At 41.5% G+C, this 13,943-nt stretch overlaps 1 long non-coding RNA gene across 2 annotated transcripts; it reads right to left on the minus strand.

The window, feature by feature from the left end:
• Window positions 1-7,199: 7,199 nt before the first annotated feature.
• Window positions 7,200-8,478, minus strand: LOC147902741 (uncharacterized). 2 transcript variants are annotated; one of them, XR_015540927.1, is made up of 4 exons: window positions 8,345-8,478; window positions 7,783-7,888; window positions 7,595-7,661; window positions 7,200-7,423 (listed from the first exon to the last, which is right to left on the minus strand). It is a non-coding gene; the product is annotated as an uncharacterized LOC147902741 (long non-coding RNA). The 2 variants fall into 2 exon arrangements; XR_015540926.1 differs by lacking the exon at window positions 8,345-8,478 and having other exon boundaries at window positions 7,783-8,247.
• Between the last annotated feature and the right edge of the window lie 5,465 nt (window positions 8,479-13,943).

Here is a 13,943-nt window from a genome sequence, read left to right on the forward strand (position 1 = left end):
TTTGCTGTGTGGTATATACAGCAGAGATGTCGACATCTACAGCCTCTTCATTCCCTGCTTTCCCTTCCTCCTCCTCCAGTTTTCTCTCTTTCACTATCCCTAACTTTGGAGAGGCTGGGAACCTGGACGGGACTAATTACCTGATCTGGAAAGTGAAGATCCAGAGTCATTTAGTGGCTCGGAAGTTGTGGAAGCCGACCACGGGAGAGGAGTCGAAGCCGGAGGACATGGTGGATAGTAAAGGGGAGGTACTCATGGCAGTAGACAGAGAGGAGCTTGAAGCTTGGGAAGAAAGAGATGCCCATGCCCTGGCAATAATCATAGGGACTACGGCAGACTCCATTCTTCTGCATATCCAGCTGGCCGAGACGTTAGTAGAGGCATGGGCCCTCGGGGGGTCCATCTTACATAAGCTAGCTATACAACGTGCATTCAAAAGGTATTTAAAAAACCCCTCTGTAACCACATTTTATATATTTTATATACCCCTGTTGTGAATTTTTGGATCAATAATTATATCCCTTCAATAAATTTAAAATTTGAGAAGCCTATATTTTTTGCCCTCCTCTTGTACATTTCAGTGTAAGTTGAAACAGACGCTACTTATAAGAAATTGTATTGTATAATTGAATAAAACCCTTTAATTTGTATGTCGTGGAGATGCATGCTTTAAAGTTTACACCCATACTAATACCTAATAGAATGTATTTTCAACTTTTGATCTTTTCAATTTTCAAAATCTCATATATTTATGTTGGAACACTGAAAGGAAAGAGTAGAGTTGACACAAAATCAGAATACTTGCTTATGGAATGAAGAAAAGAGAGGTCCTTAAGTAGGCACCTCATACAAGGTCACTGACATCACTGATGACCTCAAAGCTCCACAATCATCTCCTCAATCTGCTCCTAGATTCTCTCAATCATCCTATGTGGCTCTTCCACCACCTAACTGTGCTTATGGGCACCTAACTGTGCCTCTAGCACTCACACATAGAAACATAAGGTGTGCCTGAGGCATACACCTTGAGATATCCCAACAAACCCCCCCTCAAGGAAATGCCTCAGGCTATGTCAAGGATACATCTAGTCTCAGTTTCTCATGCCATCTCATGGTGGTCAAGGATTAATCTATGGCTAGGTTCTCATGCTAGCAAGGGTTCCCTTGGGTGTAAGGTAGACAAAAAGGGATACAAACAGACCTTCCAATGGTTATCTCCCCTGCATGTACATGCACACAATGTCTGCAGGAGGTACCATGGAACAAAACATACACATGGCCTACATCATAAGGTGACCAGAGGTGTTTACAAAACACACAAAACACAATAGTTTATTTTCATTCATTTTGGAGGACTATCCAAGCTGAGTACCTTGACATAAAAAGAGAGATCTGGAGCATACATAGAGATGTTTTAAAATGCATAATCTTCATGGGATGCCTCATCTTGTGGAGGCAAAATGTCCATGTCAAGGCAAGGTCTTACCACATGGGCAGTGTCTAGTGCCTTATAAGATGGTACTATGATAGAACAAGTGGATCTGAAAGTCATATCCTTCAAGAGAACAATTATCTTGTCATCTCCATAGTTGTGTAGAGAAGCATATCTTAGGTGTCTGACCTTCATCTTTTTCTTGTACTTGGAGTCAAATAAAAGTGCCATGAGAGGGTAGATCTCTGTATTTGCTTCCTTTTTGGCAACCATTGTTTTGGCAATCTTCAACAAGGAAGTCAGATTGGCATTTTCATCCTTTGTAGCATAACAAGACATTGCTTGATGTTTTGGCTTTTCACATATTTGGCATAAGCAAGCCATGAGAGGCTCTAACCCAAGTATTGTGGGTAGTGACTTCTCTCTTACAGGTGAAATATGAGCAAAAGGTAATCTTTTCAAAGAGTAACAATCTTGAAATGCAAGATGTCTAAGCAAGAAATGACCAAGTAGATGCTAGAAAAAAATGAGCATAGCAGACTGAAAATAAATCTTGGTCAAACTATCAGTCAAACTTTGACTGTCCAAGGTCAAACTTAGACTTGCATAGTCAAGCTTTCATGGCCAAAGAGGCAACTCAGAAATCTGCTTCAAATCGTTATGCAAAGGTCGGAATTTAGAGGGCTTTTATACTGGAGAGGAAGGTAAATAGGTAGAGCTTCTCCCTCAGAAAGGAATCGCGCAGAAAACGGCCACGTCGCCCAGGATTGTAGAGGAAATATTGACTGGTTTTTCGACGAGAACTACCCGAATACTGCTCCAAAAGAGCTCAGACTTGATGAGCAGGGAGGTCGTGATGTCGCCCAGCTCCCTCTGAAAGGAAATAGACAATGTAGCTCTCCACAGTGAGAACCAGAAAAAAGATCGTCGCGGCTTCCTGAGACAATGCCGCCCAGAAGATGGCGAGATAACACGTGTAGCTCGTTCTGCAGATTCGCCCTGCCCTTGGGAAGACTCTCCTGAAGGATGAGATGCTGAGAATGCAGGTTTGAAGAGAACTTTCACTTCCAAAATCGACTTTGGAAGGGAAGGTGGAAGATGAAGGTGAAGAAGAAGATGATGATGTGGCACCTAACTAGGGCTCAAGGAGGATCAAATGGCTCTGATACCATGTTGGAACACTGAAAGGAAAGAGTAGAGTTAACACAAAATCAGAATACTTGCTTATGGAATGAAGAAAAGAGAGGTCCTTAAGTAGGCACCTCATACAAGGTCACTGACATCACTGATGACCTCAAAGCTCCACAATCATCTCCTCAATCTGCTCCTAGATTCTCTCAATCATCCTATGTGGCTCTTCCACCACCTAACTATGCTTATGGGCACCTAACTATGCCTCTAGCACTCACACATAGAAACATAAGGTGTGCCTGAGGCATACACCTTGAGATATCCCAACAATTTACTCCACCTTATCTAATTTTGTTTCCCTTGCACGCTCCCAAACTGTCACTAGCTATTAGAGATTTGCATGAAGTAATGTGAATTGAACTATGAACAAAATGGCACAAACTTATAAGAAGATGACCCAAACTTTAACCTTATGTTGATCTAATGGGAGTTTTTATATTAAATATGATGCATGTAGTAGCATTATGTTGATTTAGTGTAAGTGTTAATATTCAATATGATGCATGCACTAGCATCATGTTGCCTATATGCCACTTTCTATATTAGGAAAAGATAGTGCGTATCATCTCATCATAAAGGCATCCAACTTAATCATGTTAAGTGCACAAAGTTATTAAGCTTATTATCACTCAATCCATACCTTTTTCTCAATTTATGTTGCTTTACTTTTCTTTAATTTATATATTTATGTATTTGCATCACTTTTTAAAAATTTTTAGAATATCCTAAATTTCAAACCATATGGTAGATGCATATGATATAAAAGAAAAATTTATGGAACGATGAAATATTATAGTTTCTTTATTGAATTCAGATCTTAATTATTAATGCATCTAACAATTTTTTAGTTTGAAAACCCTTTATACCATTTCTACTATATTTCAATTCAAACTTTTGAAAGACCCATGCTTCCCCTCACAATTTTAGAACGATGAAATATTATAACCTCTTTATTAAATTCAGATCTTAATTCTTAATGCATCTGACAATTTTTCAGTTTGGAAAGCACCCTTTATTCCATTTCTACTATATTTCAATTCAAACTTTTGAAGGACCCATGCTTCCCCTCACAATTTTGAGACCATATGTAAAAATAATAATGAGATATTTTGACATATCTAATTGGAATGGGTGGATCTTTAAAGGAAGCCATACACCACCTGTACATTGAGAATGCATAGTTTCTTGGATATAGTCTATTCTTCCTTTAGTAGTCCTTTAGAGTTTTACAATCCATCTTTTGCTGCACAATATGGAATTTCACACGAAGGTTTAGTTAGAGATTTGAGATGTTTCAAGCTTCGATGAGATCCATATCACTTGCGCTGATTGCACAATTTGGTAGATAAACTATATTTTGTAGATGTTCAATTTAATATCAGAGGAATGAAGGCAAATCCCTAGGTCTTGATTCTTGTATGGTTTGATTCTTGTGAGCATTCTAACAGGGGAATTGCAGACCGTCTAAAGAGACCGGAGTGCTCCAAAGGCTAGATTGCTTACATAATATGCATTGCACGACTTGATTCTTGTGAGCATTCTTCTAGGGGAATTGCAGATCGTGTCAAGAGACCGGAGTTCTCTTGAGGCTACAAGATTACATACGTAACTTAATTGTATCAGCATTCTGTCAAGGGAATTGCAGACCATGTCAAGAGACCAGAGTGCTCCCGAGGCTAGGTTGCTTACATACTATACGTTGCATGACTTGATTCTTGTGAGCATTCTGCCAGGGAAATTGCAGACCGTGTCAAGGGACCGGAGTGCTCCCGAGGCTAGATTACTTACATACTATACATTGCACAGCTTGATTCTCTAAGCATTCTGCCAGGGGAATTGCAGACCGTGTCAAGAGATCGGAGTGCTCCCGAGGCTAGATTGCTTACATACTATACATTGCACAACTTGATTCTCTAAGAATTCTACCAAGGAAATTGCAGACCGTGTCAAGAGACCGGAGTGCTCCTAAGGCTAGATTGCTTACACACTATACATTGCACGACTTAATTCTATAAGCATTCTACCAAGAAAATTGAAGACCGTGTCAAGAGACCAGAGTGCTTCCGAGGCTAGATTGCTTAATACTATACATTGCACGACTTGATTCTCTAAACATTCTACCAGGAAAATTACAGACTGTGTCAAGAGACCACAGTGCTCCCGAGGCTAGATTACTTACATACATAACTTGATTGTCTAAGCATTCTGCTAGGGGTATTATAGATCGTGTCAAAAGACCGGAGTGCTCCCGAGGCCAAATTGCTTACATACTAAGACTGGATTCTCAAAGTTATGGATTTCAAAGTTATGAGCTAAGACAACAAAGGAGTAAAATTCAAATACAATTTCTTACAGTGTTTAAATAGTTATTTAAACATAACAGATATGCATAATCATAAAGTAAATATGAACTTAGACCTTCTCATTTAAATAATGACTTTGCAATTACAAACCAATAAATATTTGACTAGAAAGACATTCAAGGACTTATACCGACTCAACTTAGCTCTTAAATTTTGACCTATAAGGCTATATCGTTTTCAATAAAAATGTCAAATCCTCTTAAACAATAAAAATATTATATGTGGGTGTATGTGTATGTGTACATCATACGTACTTTTTTTTAAATGAAACCACAATATTTATATTAGAAAAAAGATTTTAAAATGAGAATAGTCTCAACAAAACACTAAAGCACTGGGAGAACACCTCTAGAGAAGAGACATCCAAGTCATTCTCATGACAAGCAACACACACACTCACACACGAGAATAAAACCGAACGACTCAAATAGATAATTAATGATGGGAAAGAACATGCTAGCTACATGTCCATGTGACAACACTTAGAACAATATAGAAGAAGCATATAGAAACATAGGCATAGAGATCCAAAAATGTAGAAGTAGAATGGCATAGAAGCATAAACCTAGGCAAACATAGCATGAGCATAGCATTAACATACTCATTAACATAAGCATAATGACATAGAAGCATAAATTAAATTTTTAAAGTTATGAGAGAGAGAGAGAGAGAGAGAGAGAATCATGAACATAAATAGGCATAAACATAGAATCATAAACATACATAGGCATATATATAGGCATAAACATAGAAATAGGCATATAGGCATATATAGGCATGAATCATAAACATAGACATACATATGGTTATATGAATAGGCATAAACATAGAATCATAAACATAAATAGGCATATATATAGGAATAAACATAGACTCATAAGCATAAATAGGCATATAGGCATATATAGGCATGAATCATACAAAGTGGAATATCATACCATAAGTGAATGAAAGAAATACATAAAAGTGAAACTGCCATACCATAAGCAAATAAAAGAAATACTGAGGAAATACTACCATACCATATAGACAAGGCTATTCCAATGTTTCTTTATGTCTAGCTTTAAGAGAGAAATGAGGTACTTCCAATTTAGATACATCTTAAACCCAATGAAGCATAGAAGCATAAACAATGGCATTCACATAGGTAGAGACTAAAGAAACATAGGCACAAAGAAGCACATGCATAATTTCCATAGAAGCATAAAGATATGGAAGCATATAGATATGGAAGCATAAAGATATGAAAGCATATAGATATGGAACATAAAGCATAAATAGCATAGAAGCATATAGAAACATAGGCAAGCATAAACATAGGCATTCATCAATGGCATACAAGCATAATTTCCTACGAAGCATAGACTAACCACATAGTTCTACACAAACCAAGCTAGACTTTGTGATAGGCTCCCACTGATTCAGGCTTCCTCATTAAGATGGAATTGATGTCCATAACAAACAGGACAAATTAGTAGATTGCACGGACAGGGGCCCATTAAATTTTTCTCTAAAGAGCGACAAGAAAATCAACATTTTTTTAAAGATCACATGTTCCATTTATCTAAACCAGCTTGGCCACTGAGCGATTCACAAAAGCAGAAGAGAGCCAGAGGCATAGTCCAACAAGTCAGTGACAAAATGTTTCTTAATGTGCTCCCTACCCACTGTGCAACTGCAAACATAGGCTGGTGCTGACTTGCATATTGATACCAGCCTAAGATAAACCTTGGATAAGCTCACAATCACATACACTAGGGTCAAGCCCAACATGTAGTCACACATGGCTGCCTTGTCACAGCAGGTTGTAGGCATAGCAAGAAAATCAAAGCACCTATGGATACTTTCAAGGAGGTACACTGTGTGAGCTCCTGGGCATTACTATAAGTCTTCTGCTGTGCGTACCCTCTGTTGGGTATTTTCTAACAGAGAGGGCAAACTAGATTTCACATATGATAGATACAAGCAAAGAGCTAAGGCATCCGGTACAGGATTCAATATCCGATTGCGAAGGAAGAAGCCTAGAACCACTAGTCAAATAACCATTGTCATACGGTATGGATTGATCTGAGCAGACGAAATTAGAACTTTTTGAGATAATGGATGCCTTACCTCATCCATCCTAAAGAAAATAAGACATGGTAGATAATTGATTGGTATACATAGTAGAGATATCAGTTGACATAGATGCAAAGTGAAGTCTCAACCACTATAGAGGCTACTCATTCATTGCTTGAACACTAACAACAGAATTGCTTACATAAGGTAATGAACCGAATTCTATAGACTTACATAGGCAGATCAGGATGCTCTCAATTGTCCCCATCATCTTCCCCTTTGCCTCTAGCTTGGCATCCATCAATCTTCATCATGTATAGCTTTCCTTACCTGGACTTCTAGTTCTCCACTCTCTCCTTCCAAGTGACGCCATATGTTGCTGCCAAGTCATTGATTGGATTCAATCGTTGTGGTTATACTTTGAATTATAACAAGAATTGTGCTTTTTGTTGGATAAGCACCGAATTGAGAAGTGTGTATGCCCATACAAGGCCTGAACCTGGGACATTTTACTCTAAATAAGGAAGAGAATGAATTCATTTTGCCTCACCTCCAATGTATGGAGGAACCCCTTGTGCATGCTGATCTCGGTGGAATTCCAGGGGATCCCCAACAATCTGACAAAACAAATGAAAACAATGTACAAGAAAGCCTCCATAATAGATCACATCTATAACTGAGAATTACTTGTGACAACAGTGCAAGAGCTTTTCAACTTGGATGATGAGTGTTGCTTACAGTTGGCCCGTTAGTGAGAAGAGGAACCATAGGTGGTATTGTTTGCATCCTGTGATGCATTTCATCGTCAGTAGCGGGTCCATAGCTCATATGCCCTTGCTGTACTCTTTGTGACAATCGAATTCAATTTCCAAATCATCTCAGCATAAAAAATCTCTCTTATGAAGGGAGTGACATTACATGAAGTTTGAAGACAAGATTAATTAGCCTTCGAACATTTCATAGTAGACTCTATCTTTGAAGAGGTTTCAAAAATTTCAACTCTGTGCGCATAACACCACTTTGAAAGCTAGATCTATAGTGTTAGAAAAATTTAGCGAGTGAAAAGGGGGAAGAAACCCTCTGAGCCATTTGTATCTTGTCTTACACTCTGATTCCCCTCTTTACGTCCATACTGTAACAGGACCGGCAAACAGGCAAGGAGCATTTGTTGCAGGCAACGAAAAGTTCAGCATGCAATGTGAGCCAGACATCGTGACCGCAAATTTGATAGACCTTGATGAATGCAAAAGTCATCACCAGAGAGAGAGCTTGAGAATGAAGGGGTATACAGAGAACATACCTATCTCCAATCCTTGTCTCCCAAAGTGCCAATGTGTGAAAAGGATGAAGAATAGCAAGCAATGGTTCAGTCTGAGTCAAGGGTCTTTTCCTGTGATGTCTTCACCAACGATTGAAGCTGCACTACAGAACTTTGTCGGTTTAATGCCTGCACAAACAAAGGAGCAAAGAGCTACTTACTTCCAAGCCAAACGTCCTACCAGGAGCTCTTTCTACTTGGTGAAACCGATTGCTCTATATGTTCCAAAGATTCTACCTTCATCTTTCCCCTTTCATCACAAGCTCCCCAAGTTCCAGTGATCACATACGGAATGCAACCGGAATTGCAGTTTGCAAGTGTTCTTGCAACGACTTGTGCTTGTTGGATAAAACTTCCAATAGTGTACAGATACAAATTATGAGCTTGAAAACTGCGTGCATATCAGCACAATGTCATACAATATGCGTTCCGTTACAATTCCACCTTCCGTCATGATCTAGAGCAATCCTAAGATTTTCAATAGGAAAAAGAACAGAGCTTCGTGTGTCTCTGCATTTGCATTGCCTATCTAATCGTATATGTACGTAATGAAACAGATTTATCAGCATTTACATTTCCTATGGACGATCATCAAGCGTAGGATGAACGGCATAATCATCACTCAAAGAATAGAACCACACAACCCACAGCATTCAATTAAGTAAAGAGCTTCCTTCAAAGTAGGGCTGTGTGAAGAAGCATCACTTACTATCGGCTTCCCCAAGCTAGATTACAGCATCAACAAAGCGTTCATGGAGTTCTGGTGTCCAAGCAAAGCCGAGGCTTTGGATCGTCAGAAGCTAGGATGCTGATATCCCCAGGAAGATTAGTTCCACACAAAGCCAATTGTTTTTGCTATTGACTTGAGTTCGGGTTATCAGGTATTGCAACGCTGGGGTTTGCGTAAGGTCGATACATCTGCAATCAAGTAATCCAAATGCGATAAGTTATGAAAGAAAAAGAGGAAAGCGCAAAAACTGAGTAGCAAAAACACCGTGCCACGAGGCTGTGCTAGTGTCTGGCATCAGAAAAGCGACAATAGATGAGTTTTTGATGGGAATCTATCCAATAGCACAATCCAAATGAGAGAAAGATGGAAGAGGAAATCAACAGAGGAGGGGGTGATGGAAGAAAGGAGATGTTGAAAAGTGCAGAATTTCACGGATGGGAAGCATAGCGGAGCTTCAAATTGGAAATAAGGAATTGCAAAGGGGATGAAGAAATAGGATGGAAGCTCGCAGCTATGGCTATGGCTATGCAATCATACAAGTATAAAGAAAGGAAGCTTGAAAGTAGTTGTTGTAGTGATGCTGAGCTTTGGGGGAAATGGGAGCCGTTTCAACAAAATTTGGGTTTCGTCCCCAAATTGTATTTTCCCGCCTCTCCCTTCCCTTCCCCCTTAGGCACAATGTACATAAGATTTATTAGCCTCCACGCTTAGGCATAAAAAGGGGGGCCACTTTAAGGCGGGTCATCTTGATAACTCAAGTGAAGGCTCCTATGGGGGGGAAGTTGTTTGCCAGCTTCGGGGTTTCAGATCATGCCCCTCTAATGTGAGCCTTTTCCATTCCCTTGCCTATTGGGAGGTCCCTGGATGTGCCATTTAAATTTTTTAATATTGGCTATAGATAAGGAATTTTGTCGACAAATTAGAGCTATGTCAAAGGAAAGCACACCAAATGTGGTGGACCAATGCACTAGATGTGATGTTGGGATACAAGATATCCATGTTTTTGCTAAGTGATGGGCCAAGCAAGAAAGAGACAGATTTGGCAAGGATAATTATCTGTAATTCAGCAAAGTCTAAATATGCATTTAATGGTTGCTGATCCCAGGGATGCATATTTTTCTACCCTATTGGTGGAGTGTGAGTTGTCCATTAAGGATTTGGAGTTGGTTAAGGTTGAAAGGTCTAGAATTGTAGTAGATAGCTATGGCTAAATGTGGCAGATTGTCCCTCAAAAATGTTTTTTTAGGCAACCAAAAGAAAGCATATTCGGGAGGAATTGATTGATAAAGTTCAGGATGGGAATGGAAAACTGGTTACTGGATTCTGGCAGGTTGTTGCTGAGAGTTGGTGATTGGAGGCCTATCACTATGCTTAATGTCTCCTATAAATTAATTGCTACATTGTTGGCTATCATGGTGCAAATTTTATGCATGCAATTAGAGGATGGAAAGAAAACCGCTTCATTAAGGGCCGTGACATTCTAGAAAATATACTTAACGTGTCTTCAGTGCTTGATTTTATGGATTAAATTAAAGCTTCAATTACCACTAGAATGAAAATAGCATGGGAGAGGAGAGGAAGGCACACACTTCTCTTAGCTATGATAGCAAAGGCCGGGCATACTCACGTAAAGACTAGCCACAACCGAATATCTCAAAATTGCCTACGTTAAAGGCACACACTTCTCTTAGCTACGAGAGCAAAGGCCAAACATACTCACATAAAGACCAGCCACAACCTAATACCTCAAAATTGCCTACATTATGACCACCTAACTAGCAGTACTATCGACTTTAACCCATACCTCTAAAAATAATCAAATCTTTTAATACACCTTAGACAAACTAATGCCCTCCTCCCCACCTCTAGAATTTGATCCCGTAGGTGGTTGGATCTCCTCCTTAGAAAAGGGACACGCCAGCATATTGCATTGGTACTAGGTAGTCAAAAAAAGTACATAGTATCCAACCAACCCTTTGAACATCTCCTCTATCCAGGTCACTTACTGTGCATCATGAATGGCTTCTTCACTAACTGATGTGTTGAGCTCATTCCAAAACACATCGAGGATATGCCAAAAGTCAATGACTAAGTTACCATCACAGTTCATCACTCTATCAATCTGATAGCTCTCCTGCTTCCTTCTAACAGATTGGAAGAAAGTTCAAGAAACATTTGAAGGAGAAGTGCCCCACCTATAGCAAATGATTTCTGCATCTTACCCTTGCCCACTCAGCTTCCTCGATGTCTCTTGCCTGCATGCAATTCCCTCTCCAATCGAACGAACACTCCAATCTTTAAGCAATCTATCTTCATTTTTTGCTTCAACTACTTTTATGGTAATTCGGCATGAGTCATTGTGCAAATTGTTCGCTAGGGAGCTTGGCACATAGGCAGGGAAAGCACAATGGAAAGCATGGAGGCTATGTAACAGGAGACGGAGCCACGATGATGGTTATGATGACCATTTCATTCCCCATTTTCCCCATATCCCCACACACCCTACCTATTAATTTAAAAACGGTATATAAAATTACCCCTGCTATAAATATATTTATGTAAGTCTTGAGAATTAAAATACCCCTCATTTTGAACTCTCATAGTATATATACATTTCCTAGATGGACCCCCCGAGCATGGGCCACCCTGAAGGATCTGTACGAGACAGACAATACCTCTCGGATTGTGCTTCTTCAGCATCAACTCTACAATCTTGATATGGAAGAAGGCGATACGATACATAGCCATTTGACGAAGGTCAAGGTGGTGCGGGATCAGTTGGTAGCAATTGGTCACAAGACAGACTCATGCCATCTGGCCTTGATGGTACTGAGGAGACTGCCTCGGAGTTTCAAGAGCTTTGTTACGACTGTGACAGCAGGACAAAGGACCAAACCTCTGACATTTGAGGAGTTGTGTCCATTACTGCTACAGGAGGAAGCTCGGGAGAAGCTCTACAACGAGGATAAAGATGACAAGGCGATGCTGGTGAAGGATTCCGCTGGCAAAGGAAAGGGCAAGCCTAACAGTGGCAAGTCCAATAAAGAAGACTCTGACGACGAGGGGACTTTGAAGAGAAAGCACAAGAAGAAGTGTTTCTATTGTGATACACCCGGACATTTTGCAAAGGACTGCAGAAAGAAAAAGGCGGATCTGAAAAACAAACAGGAGTCTGACTTAGGTTCAGAGGGAAAGGCCAAAGCAAATGTGGTAATCGAAGAATTGTTCCTGGTGACATCACCGTGTGTTACCGAGGTTAGATATGTTGATCCAGAAATCATAGTAAGGATGTCTGACATAGAGATGTGGGTCGACGAGGAGTCAGATGCCTTTGTGAAGGTGAAGGACAGTATGGAGCGCTTGGTACCTTCCAGGTGTGTAGCTGTTAACACTGACACGAGGGTGGATTCCATGGAAAGCCCTGGGGTCTCATGGTCAGATGGATGCTCGATTTCAGAAGGGGACAATACAGGATTACACAGGATCTTGGCGGGTGCCTCATTGAGGTACAGGGTTTGCTTTCAGAGCGAACATTCAGGTAGTACAATAGTCTCGTATGTATTTGATATTCTGCATTTGAGCCTTTATAGCATGCTGTGGAGAGATTCTACTCTTCATCTATCTCAGGTGATAAGAGATTGGAAGGAATTGGCCTTCTTCGAAGGCAGAAGGGGAAGTATTGGTGCTTCTTCAAATCTTGGACGCAGATTGCTAGAAGGTGATGGACAAAGAGTACTAAAGCCAGAAGAGTACCTGCTTGAGAACTCAGCGAGAGTTCATGGTCCAGGCTATCTGGAAATATTGATTGGTTGCAGACCTTGCCAAAGGAAGGACGGGTTGAAACAGACCCTCAAAGCATGGTGCCTGGAAGACTCCAGGTTGTTCACTCATTATGAGGGGGACGACTGGAAGATCGTGATGGCTGGATTGCTCGAGTTCAGAGGCGGGAACATGATTGAAGGAGGTGGTACCAAGAGGTGCTACTAGAGATGGACCTGTGTACCAGGATGGTGTGCGGAAGCGGAACCGGTCTTGGTGGAGCAGGAGCCACTGGATGCAAAGCCACCAGGAAAAGATTTCAACACCGAAAGGTTCCAGAGGACTACGACCAGGGAGTTACTTGAGCATCTTCATCAACGTGTTGGCATTGGGCTGAGATGTGTCAGTGAGAGGGGGTGTTGGAAAGGTCACCTCCCTATCTGTAAGCCCCCATATGAGGAGAGCATGGGGGAGGGAGACGTAGGGTAGTACCCAATAGAAAAAGAGAGAAAGGGGCTGCCACATAGACAGCATCATGGCTGTCATGTGGGCAGCACATCTAGAACTGTTATGGGCAGGACAGAGGGCCAGGAGAGTGCAGAAGCATGGCAGATCTGTACGGATTATAGACGCCTGTTGTACAGCTGGTTTCAGGGTCACGTACGGAGCTCAGGCAGGAACCCTAAAGCTGGAACAAGCCCGAAGCAAAGGCAAGACAGTCTGGGACAGATTGTGATGGATCTAGGACATGGAGGCACACTGGCGGGAGGGGGGGGGAGGCGGGGTAGGGGGAGGCGGGAGGCGAGAGGGGGGGAGGCGGGGTAGGGGGCGGCGGGGATAGGGGGTCCTAGCGGCCGCGGTCGCCAAGGTGAGAGGGAGGGGAGGGAGGGGAGGGAGAGAGAGAGAGGAGGGAGGGGAGGGAGCGGGGGTAGGGGGAGGCGAGAGGGAGGGGAGGGAGCAGGGGTAGGGGGAGGCGAGAGGGAGGGGAGGGAGAGAGAGACAGGGTGAGAGGGAGGGGAGGGAGGGGAGGGAGAGAGAGAGAGAGGAGGGAGGGGAGGGAGCGGGGGTAGGGGGAGGCGAGAGGGAGGGGAG

This window comes from Dipteris shenzhenensis, chromosome 4 (genome assembly GCF_047967505.1).
Source record: "Dipteris shenzhenensis isolate YYH24624 ecotype China chromosome 4, Dip_SZ_1.0, whole genome shotgun sequence".
Lineage (NCBI taxonomy): Eukaryota > Viridiplantae > Streptophyta > Polypodiopsida > Gleicheniales > Dipteridaceae > Dipteris > Dipteris shenzhenensis.